Genomic DNA, 16,440 nt, shown 5'->3' on the forward strand with positions numbered 1-16,440 from the left:
CTTTAATTCACAACAGTAGAAATACTCATCAATGTGAGATAAACAATTGTTATTGCCGATTTACTCCTCAAAGTAGTTGTTGCCATTACAAAAATACTTTTCACCTCCAGTTTCATTTCTGACTATTATCTAGAAAATTATTATATGTATAGAAAAGTTTTTTATGCTTTTTTGTTTTTGCGTTTTTAGTAATTATAGATACTATAAAATAAATTGGTCTGGTGGAAATAATTTTGCTGCCATAAATCTTCGTGAAAAATTCTGTTGGTTAATGACCTGTGAGGTCATATCACTATTTAAAAACACATTTTAGTTATTTTGTTTATACTTAATGTTGATAACTTAATGCTTTCGTCATTTCATATTTTAATATAATTGCTTGCTTCAATGGTTTAGACATGGAGAGAATCATGTGTAGCACCCCATGGTGTCTCTTCCATGTAACTAAGCATACACAAAAATCGTATTCCCTAAAGTCACAAAATCGAAAACATCCCTACTTTAGAGAACCTGTAAAATCTAATTGTCTACAAAAATTTTGGTCGAAGACACTGAAAGTTGGTTTAAAACGACATTGACGAAAAGTAAGATATTAATTCGAAAAATGATAACAAACGAATTCGTTACCAATAACACAGGATTTATAAGTTAAAGTAACCTAGTAGGAATATCATGTTTTTCTTATAAACTTTGTTTTGATCAGATGTTGTTTAAGATTCGGACAGGTGCGATGATGAGGGGTGTTTACGTTAAAAAAAAGTGACCAAAAAAAGTGATTTTCTTGGGGTTTTTTTTGTTTTTTTTTGCAATAGGTTTGTAAGCTTTTCTTCCACGCATTCCCTTTTCATCAATATTAGTGTAAATCACCACTTTACCCAACATTGGCTACTGTTTGGTGGTTAGTTTTTAGAGGTAGAGGAAGCTGGATTAAAGGAAGAGATCTTAGACAGAGAAACTTGCAATGTCAGGCAGTTAAGATTGGAAAGAACTCGCCTGCATTCCGTGTGTTTCGAACCTGTCATCACAGTGTTGACATGCTAATGTGAAATACAGAGGCCTCTCAACTATCGACGTTTCTTGGCAGAATGGTCCCCTCGAATATAAACAATCTTTACTCTTGAACATCATGATTGACGTAGATGTTTTGTCTGCAGAACACATTCTAGGACAGTTGTCCTTGTGTCATGATAAAGCCTTGTTTATTACATCATATCTCCTTAAATATTCACGTTTCTAACATGTGTAAACGATCTGTTTACTTGGGTCATGTCAACCATCACATTTCAGAATAAAAATTGAACGAAAGTGCACTTGGCCAATAAACAATGCTATTTTTACATTTTACACATTAATTTCGATATTAAACAGAAATATTTCACTATTCTATTTAGGTAACGTTTTATTACATTTCTCCAAATGTCTTCTTTTTCACATCTGATTTGCCTATAAAACTTAATATGAAATCAGGATGACGGTTAATTCTATATGTGACATTCTTATCTTGATTTCAACAATATTTTCTTTATACATAAACTAAACTAATGATTTCTTCACCAATATCGCCCCCTACTACCAATCAAGAATATCGTTGCTCACAAGATCGTGAAATATAAAATCTAATTCATACAATATTTTGATTATGAAATGTTATTATATTAAAAAACACTGATAAATTTTAAATACAACTTATAAACAACGGAAAATAAAAGAAATCAAAATAGGAAAAAAACATTATTTTCAATCCAAACCTTTTGTACTTGTAACCTGTAGAGCTATACATCAATCAAATCTCTTGTCATATTTCAGATTACAATAGATTTTCTTGTCAATCATTCAAACATTTATACATATCATTGGATTGTGGTTTACCTGGCTGATACTACAGAACGGGTGAGCGTTTCATTTCTTTTTTTTTTATAATTTAATTCAGTTTTTTTCTCGATTAAATGGAATCTTGTGTATCGATAAATACGATATTTCATACATGACTAATTTTAGATTCTTTTTGCAAACACTTCGATGTATTTGACATTAAAATTTTACTGGATATTTCAAATGATATGGTAATTTGTCCCTTCAATTAATCTTTATGACAGGCATTAAATATCAATAAATATTAAATTATATTTGATGTTTAAATCATTTTGAATGTATATATATTATAACAATTATTATGTTACTATCTCTAAAAATGTTTGAAGTTAAATGTGTTAACACATTCGACAACTACAAGTCTTTGATGCCTATAATTTTCCATTTATTTGACATTCTCTTGACTTTAAATAGTTCACATGCTTTCAGACAAGACATCGTGAATGATACGTTTCACAATACTCAAAAACCAATTTATCTTTGATGTATGCCATATTTTTTTTTAAAAGAAAACATGATCAAACGTAAGGTATGTTATTGTCTACGTAGAACCATTCATTCTATTATATAGACTTAATAATGTTCCAAAAAGAGGGACCAATGCAATAATTATAATTGCATTTTAAAATTGGTCAAATTAAAATGATTTGTTTATAAATAATATTAATAAATTATTGTTTTAACAAACGTTTTCTATGACTTACAATATACATTTTCTTCTATAAAAAAAAAAGGCCAAGAAAGGGGTATCTTTGACGAAAGCCTCTTTTCGGAATACCTTTTATTTGCAAACATATATTATTTATATTTTACGGAGTTGGTCGGCATATTTAATGTGCAAGTATACTATTATTTCTATAATAGATATAGGAAGATGTGGTGTGAGTGCAAATATTATTTCTATAAGCATACATATATATATATACTAAAGAGAAATTTTTGGCTAGTTAAATGCTACTTGTTAGTTATCAAAAAGTTATAAATATTTACAAATGTATATTTAGGACAATATAAAAACAACTGAAAACTGTTTATTATATTCATTTGTATTATTGGTTTTTTGCTATTGATATTTCTAAGCTACAAAATCAGTATATTAGCAAACGGACTGGGTTTTTTTAAATTGAAATACAAACTTACGAGACATAATTGTGTTTAACGTTTTGTTTTTATGTTGTATATGTATAATAATTACTACAAGATGATGATTTATTATATAATTATTCAAATGAAAGGACTGAAGTAATTTTTATTTATCATTTTTACTAGCATTTTTAAGCTTCATGTCTGTTATGTTTTCCTTAAAGAGATCAATGATCGGACAACGTATAAGATAATCATAATAAACAATTATACATGTTAGTAAATGATGCTATTCTTTAATAGGTTTATAAAATAAAAAGAATCGTAATAAACCCAATACATAAATGTCAAAATTTTGAGAAATATCAAGAGACAGCAAGGGAATGGCCTCAGGTTCCCAGGAAACAAAAATATATGATGAGGAATTATGCATGAATCGCAACAAAAGTTATGAGACATTAAAGCTTTTTTGTTTTTAAAAGCGATCATAATTATTCAAACTATCCCATATAAAAATATTTTTAAAATTAGTAAAAAGAAAAATCTGAGAAGAAGAAAAAGATGTAGAGACGTAAGAAATATCACTTGAAAAACACCTCTCTATTTTATGTTTCCCGTCTTACTGATAGGTCGAATGTAGATTTTGATGACGATTAATCTACATCATGTCACTACAGGTCAAGAACCAAAAGATAAAAGTTGGCGTTTAAGACAGCGGTTGTCATTTTGGTTGTTGACCAAACCGCAAGGCAGTACGTTTTATGTCAGTGAGATTTAGTACTTGTTGTATGACAAAAATAAACAGAGCATATTATTTTATATAGGACTATCAACGGCTAGTTATATCGCGGAAGTCATAAATAGGTATCATAAAACATTCTTTCTTCCGAAACTGTGTATAAATTTGCATTAAATGTATAATTATATATTGACATAGAAATGTTATATATAAAACGTATGAAGTGTATTTCTAATGTTAGAAGTTGTCGATACGTCACTAAGTGGCAATCATACCATATCTTCTTTTTTATATATAAAGCTTATACCGGTTAATGAAGACGTGTAAAGCTTGAAACACACGAGGTTATCGCCAGCCCAGTAGTCAACATTTCGGTGTTGACATGAAAATCGATAATGTGGTCAATTTGACAAATTTCCTGTTTTTCGAAAAACTAAGGATTTTCCTATCCCAGGCATATATTACCATAGCCGTATTTGGCACAACGTTTTGGAAAAAAAAATATAGAAAAGCGACGAAAAACAATCAACAGTCAACAAAATGCTAAGCAGAAAAATAATTATTGAGCAATAAGCCTATTAACACCATAGACCTAAGATAACACAAAGACTCGTGCTCTGGAAGGTACAGCAGTTTATTCTAAATGGAAGCTGTTTAAAAACACTAGATATAAATGCAAAAAAATACTGGTGTCAAAATTAATAAAGGTTCTCATTCAGATTTTCATGTAAGAATTGGAAAGAGTGTTTTTGTTTGGCTTTACAACTATTTTGATCTGAGCGTCACTGATGTGTCTTATGTAAAAGAAACGCGCGTCTGGCGTTATAAATTATAATCTTGGTACCTTTGATAACTTTTTACGAATACAAATTTATTATTATTTATTTTCTCACAAAAAAACTAGAAAAACCGAATGAAAAATGCAAGAATTAACCGTGATTGAAAGAGCGTTACGTTTTTATTTGTAAATTAACCTAATTTCTCTACTTTGTTTGTGGTGAAGATAATTAATTTCTTCTTCTCTTCCATTAAAAAAAACTTGGTTGAGACAGATGGTAAGTTTGACACAAATGCATGCAATTAAACCAGTTATATAATGTGTTAAAATAGCATCTTAACAATCTAAGTTTATGTGCGTTCATGAAAATTATATTTTCAAACTTGGATCCGAAGGTGAATAGATAATATAATAATTCACATGTTTATTTCCATCGACTTTTAAACAGCAGTGTACAACTGTTGCCTTTATTTAACCAGCGTGTTCATAGTTGAAAAAGAATCTGCCATAGTTAACAATATAAAAAAACATATGATAAAAGCATTCAGTCACATTTATATTTTTATTGGTACATGGAAAGGACTTTAATGCTTAGTATATCATTTCTTAAATAATTATTCCTTCACAAACAAAATAGCACATAATGGTTTTTATTCCTTTTTGATGTATCATATTTTGTCAAGACATGGTGGTGTGAAGCATTCATTACAATTTATTTATTTCTATCTTGTTTATTAAATCATGAAATTTTGCCTTGTCAAATAATCTTTGTTTAGCTATGCTACATCGCCTTACCTTGTTATATATTTTATACTTCTTGGAATCAGAATATCTACTATAATTATGTTTATAATCACATTATAGGTTATAAATTTAAATTGAACTGGATTTAATGTTAAACGATTGAAAGATATACCAGGGTATGTCTTAAATCTGAAATATGTAAAAATAGAAAAGTTAGAGGGTTGAATACAGCATTGCTTACTGTTTGAAAGGGTTAATGGAAGGCTATTAGCAGTAAACTAAAAAAAATTGAAAGTGTAACTTAAATCTTCAACATAATTAACATCGGTAAATTCATTAATGTATTTTTTGCTTGTCAAGAAAATTATATGTCTGTTACCACTCATTATATGATACTCTTTTGTAGTTTGTAAGTAAATAACATTTTCTAAATTGTTTGCGTAAACAAAATATATGTATTTCGTAGTCATCATTTTGCAAATTCAATGCCAATATTAAATTCATGATAACTTGGTACAAACGATCTTACAATCTAGACATAAACAACATAATTAAACTTACTAATTTCAGACAAATATGAATAAAAAACGAATTCGGTTGATCCCTGTACCAATTGATCATATCTGAAATGATAAAATGATAAAAAATGATAAGAACATATAAAAAATAATATTTCATGTATAAACAATGCCACTTAAAGTACTCACCGAAATGTCATTCCCCTTTTGAATATTCACAGCGTGTATTATAAAGGCTAATTGTATGCAAACCTAATTCCACAGAGAGCACACGCACTTTTGTTGAATATCAAATAGTCCATCATAATAACGTAAGACAATATATATATTCATATAACAGTTTCGAATTTATTTCATGAATATAATTTGAATTTAAATACGTTCAGCATCATTACCATTATCTCAAAAACACAAAATAGCAGTAGAATTACTTAAAAATAAATATCATTAAATGTACATGTGCTCTGTTGTTAAAGCGGCAAACTACAATTAGGGCAAAAAATATCATACAATTATTTTTGTTTCAAGTGTTAACGAAAGCGGAATTTTGACATACCATTTCTTTATTAGCTGTCAGCTTGAATGAAATGTGTCAAAACAAGCTCAAAAACATCAATGATGTAGTATTAACCTAATTTTCATAATGAGGTTAACATGAGTTTAACCCCATAACTACAAAATGGTTACCGATAAACTAAACAGGTTCAACTATCAAAGAGAGAAAAGAATGACAATATCAAAAGTGAAACAAGGTTAAACCCTTTAGTTGACTGATTCTATCCACAAAAAAACCCACAGTCTTATACATATATTACCGATGATAAACATATTTCATTAACCAATACCATCACATTAACAGACCTAACACACAAAGACAATCTATCTATTTATAATTATGTTTATATCGGGGTACATGCATGTCGATAGTCTTTGCAGGTCATCGCGATGGTTAATTAGATGGCGCATAGACTAAAATACACACGACATACTGGTCCATACTATCGAATTTATGCATTGTTAATTATTTACTTTTTGTAAGTTATGTATACGTTTCAGTATGTTATATATCAAATAGAAGAATTTAAATCAAATGGTTGACCAGGAATTTGACAGCTAATATACTTTCCATTGCATAACACCTGTAATCGCATTGAGCAATGAATGATAGTAAAATTAACTGTTGTTTCAAAGACAATTTGTTTGAAGGCATTTTAGGATATATGAATCTAAAGTCAGTTATATGCCTGTTATATATCCTGACATATGTTTAGCAGTTAAAAGTGTTGGTCGGTTGAATATTCAACAAAACATTGCTTCAGTTTTTCATTTGTGAATTTCCAGTTGTATGTTACAACATACCAGCAGTTATACTTATTGATTTTAAGTCAACATATGATAATCCGGGATTTGTGCTTCAATTTTCTTTACAAACAGTTGCTGTGTTCAGAAAGAAGAAAACAAATTGAGACACCAATTCTTCGTCATTAAGGTTTATTCTTAAAATGTTAAGTTTTAAAATGCCTGTACCAAGTGAAGAATATGACAGTTATTATCCATTCGTTTGAGGTGTTTTAGCTTTTGGTTTTGCGATTTGATTAGGGACTTCCCGTTTTAAATTTTCCCCGGAGTTCAGTATTTATGCGATTTTACTTTTTACAATTCTTTTATGATTGTCACAAATGATCAAATATTCATTCAGTGTGTTGTGGTTACATCAATGTTAAGTCTTTAATATAATGTTTAGTATATTGTTGTTTTGGGGTATTTTTTTTTTGCTCTCGTTTTCATTCTTTTGATCTATATGTTTTCAACTATGATGCTGTTGCAAACTCGTGTCTGGCGTATGATTTGTTTAATCTGATATATATAATGCATTTATATTCTTCGTTTGGAAATAGAGGAAATATACGACAATAGTACCAAACATGAAAAAGAAGCCAAAAGAGAACTGAAAAAACCGTGCAAGAACATTTGCAAGCTAAGTAAAGGTTATATAGAATACTACTGTAAATTGGGAAATTATTGCAATGTTTTTATTATTGCGAAAAATGCGTCAGGGTTATAATAGCAATAATTAAAACCCACATTTTGAAATGTTTATGTAAATTTTACAGGATTTTCCTGAAAATCGCAAACATTGAAATCGAATCAATGTAAGTCTAAAATGACAAAATCGCAATAATAAATGCACGCAATAATTTCTAATAATCTAAAAAATTAAATCAAAAGGAAACTTTATTATGAATTTAACTAAAAAGTTATACAAATGTCACTACTGTTCGGGCCGAGAGTATTATCAGTTTATAAGTCAGAGCTGTGGTACTGGCATCATAATTTATAGTATATATTAGTTTTTTCTCCATTTTTTTATTAATAAATTGTTCTTGTTTGAATTTTGCTGTCTTTGTAGGTTTTTTGTTTTATATCTTTTAACCTACATCTGTATTTATACATCCCTACCTTTAAATTTTGCCTAAATAGTTGGATCGTTCCTATATATAGGAAACACATTTTATAAAAATCTTCTTTTAGTATTCAACATATACAATTGGAGGTTTAGAAAATGTCAATGAAAGAGCAACATATGACAAAAATAACCGAAATACTCTTGAGGGCATCATAAAGTCTTTGATAATAGATAGGTGTCTTTACTAGGTCAAGCACTAGGTCGTTGATAGTCTAACAAGTTATGAATATAAATGAAACAAATACAATCAAAGATCTGCTATCAAAACCAAGGTCTTTAAATAGTTTCTTTAAATGGTTTAAAACAATACATTAAGGTATGACTATGAAATAAATTAAGACAAAAGTAGTTTTACGATGTTTGAATCTCGTAAATCAGTAAAGAAGAGGTAAATCAATCTAACAAACAAAAGTGGAGATAATCGCATGGCTTCGAAAAGGTGGAAAATCTGGTTGCGTCGCCGCAGTGACAGCATTTCCTGTTATGCATACATCACCCACAATGCAAATTACCACTACGTCAAACTGTCATAATTGAAAATCGGACCAAATTTGTAAACTTTAACATATGACATGTCGTTTCTTGTATATAAAGATGTAAGACTGCGAAAATTTGAGACTAGTTAGTTGAGACACAGACACATCGCATCGGTTAACAATTCGTGATTGTAACTACTCATGTACACTATCATATGTTTCAGTTATTCGTCCACATTACTCTAGGAGTAGCTATTTGATAAGGACCATACGCCTACCAATAAAGCCCATATTGTGATAACATGCACCGGCGTAATGTATCAAATAAGATGCCAGATATGAAGCAGAGGTTATGCTAGTTAACTAGAGCAATCTTCTTTTTTTTGTTATTGGTTCTAGCTTGAAGTCGTATATCTTTGTCAATGTTGAAGATCGTTGAAGAAAAGATTAAAAAGTTACTTATAAATTTCAATAAACATAATATATTTACTACAAAATTATTAGGTCAAGCAATTCTTAACCACAAATAACTGTAAACAATTACCAATTGATTCCATGCATACAAAGATTTGGTGTTTACCTTCGGCTGTATCTGTAGATGACTTTACCAAACCCTTTAAAGTAAAAGATATAATTCGTGTAAATGTTTCCTTCCTTGAACAGGTTATCAATTTTACAATGTATTAGATCGTTGAATATGTTTTTATCTGTATAAATATTCTATAAATTAAAAGCCAACTTAATAGAGTTGCTATACATTGATGTACATTTATGGCAATATACAATCTGTCAATACATTTGCAAGTATATTCCAGAATAGGCGACTTTCACAATTCCACACTCTTTAGATAAAACTTATTATAGAATCTTCTTATCAATCGATAATGAGGCTGAGGGTGTATCGATCGCTTCCGGCTTCATTGAAAACAATGGCATATAACATAAACGAAACGCTGAACTATTCTGTCGATAAATTATAGGCTATGACTTGCTTTAAATTGCGGAAATTTTATTTTGTTATAATAAAACACCCATGCTAGATCAAGTTTTTCTCCGACTGTTAATAACGTCCTTACACTAAATCCATATTATATTGGATGTGTACCGATATTTTTGTATTAGAGACATACTCTTGTATTAGTTTTTGTTTAGTTGGTTTTTTTTTGTTTGTTTTTTTTTGTGTTAAACAAACTCTTAAGTAATTGCGAGATGTGTTTTATATATAACTGTTTGGTTTAGCTGTTTTCAATTGATTGATTTTATATCTATATGTTGTGTAGTTACACCAGTTTCTTAAGTTAGAGGGAGTGTTTGAAGACAGCAAACATGTTTTAACCCCACCACATAAGGTATGTGTCTGTTCCAAATCAGAAGACTGTAAATCAGTGGTTGTCTTTTGTTGCTGTCTACTTATTTTTTTCCTTTTAGCTAACATCTACGTCATTTTGTTTCTGGTAGAGTATTCTCGTTTTTTAATCTTGTTATTTAGTTTAAATCACAATGTAAAATAAAGTATGTAATCGTAAAAATAGTACAAAGTCAATTATATATTGATTTACGTGTACGTGTGGCTGAAAAGATTTTTCGAAAAGATTATATAACCAGAACCAATTCCATTTGGTATGCCGACTGTTGGCTTTACGCTTATATATTTATTACGTTTTGTCTTTACCATGTCTACTTTGTCCTTAATCTAGCTTTATCATTGTCATAGTGACATGTTCAGTTGAAAACCTGCTGTTAATAGGTGTAAAGAAATAAAAAAGAATGTCATATTATCCTGATTATTAAAATAAAACAATTTCTTCTCATTTTAAAGTTATTAATATGTATAGTAGAACGTTATCGTAATCATGGTAATTAGAATGAATGAAAAAAACTCTATTTAATACATCATCTTTTGGTTCTTGCATAAACATTAGAACTCCACCTGTAAAACTTTAATAATGATAAATTTCTTAAATATCATAATCTAAAGAAAAAGTTGAAAAAATATTCATTTCGCTCTATCATATTCTATGATAAAATATCTGTCTTTGCATGCTATTGTGTATTGCATTATTTAATTAGATAAAATAATACACCATTGCATACCTAAAATATTGTGTCCGTGTGACAAAAATTCCACTGCGTCTTAATAGGCATGAATCAGTTAATTATTTCAAAAATATAGTTTTCATTAACATAATGACATTTGTTTTGCGATTAAACATTTATATATGTGAAAAAAGTCACTAATCAAATGGCAAAATCAAAAGCTCAAACACATCAATCGAATGGATAACAACTGTCTTATTTCCTGACTTGGATCAGGCATTTTCTTGTGTCGAAAATGGTGGATTAAACCTGGTTTTATAGCTAGCTAAACCTCTCACATGTATGACATTCGCATAAAATTCCATTATATTGCCAACGATATGTGAACATAACAAACTGACATAATAGGAAAACAATGTCGACAATAGGGGTACATCAGTCGACATTGTGTTATAAAGCAGTATAACACAAGACCGGCGTATAAGTGGCGCCTTTTAAATTCTCTCTTGATCGGTTTTTGGTGGTTACAAACTTATTCTGGTGTCAGACCACCAAGTCACACCCTCCTGTTTGAAACGTAAAAGTAACCCTACTCTGACACAAACAAGTGCTTTTACTGATATTGTTGACTAAAATTAACTATCACATTTGAAGAAATGAAACTTTTGTGAAAGAAATCTATTTAGATCATTTTGATCTATGAGTTTGCAATAAAAATATGGATGTGTGCGCTCCATGTATAAGGTAAAATTAAAAAAAATACTGAACACAACGGGGAAAAAAATCTGATAGTCCCTTATCACTTGGCAAAATCAAATGACAAAACACATCAAAAACGAAAGGGCAACAACTGTCGTATTCCTGATTTGGTACATGCATTATCAAGTGTATACTGGTATTCCGATTTCTAGAAAACCAGTGGTTATTTGTTTACAGTACTAGTGTTCCAAAGGTCCGTTATTTCTAATAATACTTTAAAAGGTACCTTGAACATTGACATATAGACAGCTGATACATGTACAATTCAGGATATACCTGGTTTCAATGAAGTTAAACTTAGGCTGTGAAGTTGTAAAATTTAGTTTAATAGATAGGGAACTTATAAACGTGTATAAGCTTCACAAAATTTGGCTGATGCAGATTAAAGTAAAAATAAACGTTTCCGAATAAAAAAAACTATATTTTAGTATTAATTCAGTAATAAGTAAGTAAGTAAGTAAGTATTTATTTATTATAGTGACATGTGTTTTTCACAAAACATTATATAATACAGTGAGATATAAAAACAATAATTAGAACACCCGACCCTTTGGGTCTGTAAGTCACTTTAAACATAAATTTCAATGATACGACGAACAAAAATAAATAAAATGTTATTGAAAATTTTCATATAAAAAGTTGTTTCTCTTACTGAAAGCTTGCAATAGATATTTAGATGTTTTTCTCGGATGCTGACATAGTAAATATTTAAACTGTTCTTCATTTGATAGTATAAATAAATTGTCTATTTGAGAGAAATGTTGCAATCGCAGATTGTTATAAAAGTTACAGTTGATAAGGAAATGAAATTCGTTTTCCACACAGTTATGGCTACACATTTTACACAAACGGTCACATTCGTCTTCACCTACAAAACGACCAGTTTCTAACCTGAGTGGAAGAATGCCACACATGAGTTGCACTATTATGGATCTTTCAGTACGGTTAAGATTAAGTTCAGTGTATTGTTCACAGCAGTATTCAGATTTTATGAGACTGTATGTTCGTAGTTTCGGATAGTTTATTAGACCTTTCTGCCAATCTGCGGAGCATTTATCTTTGAGCAATGTTTTACAGATCAGTGAATCGCAAGTGTTTTTTGTAATAAAATTGCTCTCTAGTCCTATAACTGACATAATGTTTTTCACTTCGGATGACCAATTGTTCATGCAAATTTTGTAGTCCCAATTGAAGAAGCGTTTACTTATACGAGTGTCGTCCATTGATGTAAGTTTGTTCCAATACCCTATCATATTGCACCATCGTCGTTCTTTTGAGTTCATCCAACCAACTTCGCCGTTTGTTGCAAATGTCGGTGCAAATTTATGGACGCCAAGAAAATAACGAACTGCTTTGTTCTGGATTTGATTCAAGCAAGCGAAATCTTTGTATCCCCAGATCGAAGAGCTGTAGTCAAGCACTGGAACTACACAAGAAGTAAAAAGTTTCTCAAAAGTTTTGATTCCGAAGTCTTTTAGATAATGAATCTTGGAGATAACTCCTTTTAAAGCTCTACCTCCAGCTTCTGATAGTCTATTTGGATTGTCTTTAAAATCCTTTAGGTCGTGAAAAGTTACACCGAGGTATTTGTATGTGTCAGTTATTTGAAGAAGATTGTCACCGATTTTGAACTGGAATTCACTTCTTTTAGATCGAGACGGACGAAAATGCAAAACTTTTGATTTCTCTGTATTTATCAAAACAATAACAATAATAATGAAAGTCTCGCGAATCATATTGTTTATTTGAATCATTTAGCAAAACCTGGTTATTTTTTGCAGAACATATCAGTTAAACTAATCTAAGTCAGTGAGTTTCTCGTCGGACAATGACACATTGTTCTGCTTAAAACGTTTTGCTGTCGGCATTGCATCACTTATCATTGTTTACATAGAAGTGTTATCATTTATCAACAAAAAGGCTCAGTTTTGACTATTGAAATAAGGGTAAACCAGGTAAAACAGCGATTCATATTAAAAACAATACCAATGGTAAGGTATCAATTTGATGGCAGCAAAATAGAATTAATTATAATTGAGATTATGAAATTTAAATATAACTCCAAAGAAATATTAAAAAAGTAAATTCCCTCTTGCAAATGGCAAAATCAAATGCTAAAACACATCAACCGAATTGATAACAACTGTCATATTCCTGACTAGAAAAAGTTTAATTATACCTGTTTTTTACCAGCTAAACCTCTCACTTGTATGATAGTCCGTTCCGTTTTAAACAAGGGGCATTACGCTACGTATGGACTCCACTGCTGTCATTTGATAACATAAATTAGACTGATTTAAAATAGATACATTGTTTTAAGTGCTTTTATATAAAAGTGTTCGCTTACACATTGTCAACAGCGATAGCTAAAGCATTGTTTGATATCAGTGTGCCAAAACTATTTTGAAAGTTGAGGAAAAAATAATCTCAAAATACCAAAACTTTGGAGGGAAAAATGTTACCCAACATTTTATTGCAAAAGATACAAAGTGTGAAAGGAATGTAGTGTCTTATGCATAATGTTTGCAAAACCGGTATCCTTTAAATATCTTTTAGAATTAAATGAAAGTAGAAACAAATATTTAAACGTTATTAAAGACTAAACGAATATAAGCTGCATTTCAACGATCTTGTCAACACTTTTTGATACCCAAACGCTTTGATGAGTGGAAAACTTTTTACGACTACCTGCAAGTAGTTGTGCATCAAAATTAATAACAAGAACTGTAGAAATTGCAGTGAAACTGAAAATTGAAAAAATAATTAAAATCAACCGTACTAAAAGTCCTTCGCAGAATAAATAAAATCTGAGATCAACTCCGTGTTGGACAGTTGAAATCGTCGTTTAAGTACAATTATATATATTTATGTATACATTTATTTATTTATAAACTAAAATGAATCGTGCCATTCATCAAATGTTGAGTTTGTATATGCATATATATTTTTTGATTAAACTAGTTTAAATTAGGTTGTTCCAACTATTGCTTTGTGATCTTGACACTTTGAGCTTGAAGGCCTGTGGTGAATAGGTGTAAAGAAATAAAAAAAAAAATAGTATAGAATCAAATAATTTTCTATCAGTTTAGTGTTATTAATATGTATACTATAACGTTATCATAATTAAAAATGAATAAATAAATCCATCATTTCCTTTATTATTGAATTAAACATCCAAACCCTAACTAAAGAATCTTTATACTGATGGATATATTTTTTTAAATCTTAAGATGAGTCTCCTCGTGGGTTTTTTGATTATGTCATGAAAACTTTTTCATAGTGACTAAGTGATTACTTAATTAGCAGACGAAATATTTCATGATTATTTGATTATTTTATAATCTTGGACTGTATTTGATTATCTTGTTGAAAAACAATATTTTGTGTGTAATTATTTGATCACTTAGACACCCTAAAAGGGCCTCTAAGATTTTATGGGAAAAGTTCCATCGGGTACGCCCCGACTAAAGGTACGAGTTGTCTAGTAAATCAAAGGGTTGAATGAAATAGAATAAAGTCTTAATTTGTTTTCCTCTAAATCATTTTTAATAAATAATAAAGTTTGTATTTTAAATTATATAGTGAATTCATTCTATTTATAGATGTACTGAGATAAGGGTTAAGAATATGTGTCAGATGTTAGGACTCCCTGGTTCCTTCCTTCAATTCAGGGTCAAATATTTTGCCCCATTACACCCATTTTTCTGTTCATATACGACTTCATTATGTCATTTACCAAAATTGTTGCAGATTCTAGATTTCTTTTCTTTCGATTTGAGACCCAAATAATACCAATATGAATTTAAGGTAGAAGTCAGAGTATGTCTTTCCCGACATTATTTTTTAAATCTTTAATCTCGAAAAAGAGCTCAATTACCTATCAAATTGTTTAGGCTTTTTTTTCTGTATTCCATAAAAATGGTCTTTCACTTTTAAATTGTAGATTTTTGTTGGTCCTTTATTTTTGCAGATCTTAAACATTCGTTTTAGATGTTTCACTTTCAAATATGCTGGGTTTAATATCACTGAAGAGAAGTAAGAGTCGAAATGCGCGTCAGATGCTGTTAACGTTATTGAAACATTGACATGTTTTCACCGTTAACCTTATTGAAACATTGTGAAAAGAAAAATCACAAAAATCATAAAAAATAACATAAACCGCAAATTCATCCTGCTTTGCATTGGCAAAAGCCAATTTTGTCCGGTAAGGAACCAGTCTACGATTGACAAAGGGAAGTAATTTGTAATAACAGAATCATGATCAAGTCGGTAATTGCATGGCATATGGAAATTAACATTGGAAGGGGGGATAACTCCGCAAAAACGATTCTTTTTTTTGGTCAGTTTTTGATTGATTTTCTTAAAGTTTATGTAAAATATGATACTTTGATGGGGTTATAAGTTGGTATTTGACCTTACATAATCTTCTGCTCATGTAATGTACAAAACCGAAGTCCTATGGGAAGTTTTATTTTTTTTGTGAGCATTTTTCATTGAAGAAAATGCAAATTTGAAGCTTTGTGGCCATTTTGAAAAACAATGTGAAAATTTGGTATTGTTTATTTCTGTATACATTAATTTTTTCAGCATCTTACTTGTCTAAAGAAACTTTAAACCGCAAAAAGAAGAATGAATGCTTAATTATTTTTATTAAATTTGAGATTATTTACCTTGACATGTAGAAAATTTCAATAAATGGTCAACTATAAATGAATTACGAAATCTAGATTATAACTTGATAAAAGATATGAAAGCACCTTTAGAGTTGTTCGTTATACTCTTTAGGCCGCTAAAAAAATCAAAAATCAAAACATTCTGGTGAATACAAGCAGTAAATATATTATTTTGTACCAATTTTTATTGATACTAGAACACACCCGTGATATCGCGGATCCGTGACTGAATTAAAGTATATAACTATGCGTATGCCTTAATTTAGTTTTGATATTCTCATCTGATAAAGTCAT

The 16,440-nt window shown here is 29.8% G+C and overlaps 1 protein-coding gene across 1 annotated transcript in view; it reads left to right on the forward strand.

Moving 5' to 3' along the window:
- Positions 1-1,806: 1,806 nt before the first annotated feature.
- LOC134714543 (peroxidase-like protein) overlaps positions 1,807-16,440 on the forward strand; it is a 45,462-nt gene continuing 30,828 nt past the window's right edge. The window contains exon 1 of the mRNA XM_063575877.1: positions 1,807-1,890. The gene's annotated coding sequence lies outside the window, so the exon portion shown is untranslated. The remainder of the gene's footprint in view (positions 1,891-16,440) is intronic.

This window comes from Mytilus trossulus, chromosome 4 (genome assembly GCF_036588685.1).
Source record: "Mytilus trossulus isolate FHL-02 chromosome 4, PNRI_Mtr1.1.1.hap1, whole genome shotgun sequence".
Classification (NCBI taxonomy): domain Eukaryota; kingdom Metazoa; phylum Mollusca; class Bivalvia; order Mytilida; family Mytilidae; genus Mytilus; species Mytilus trossulus.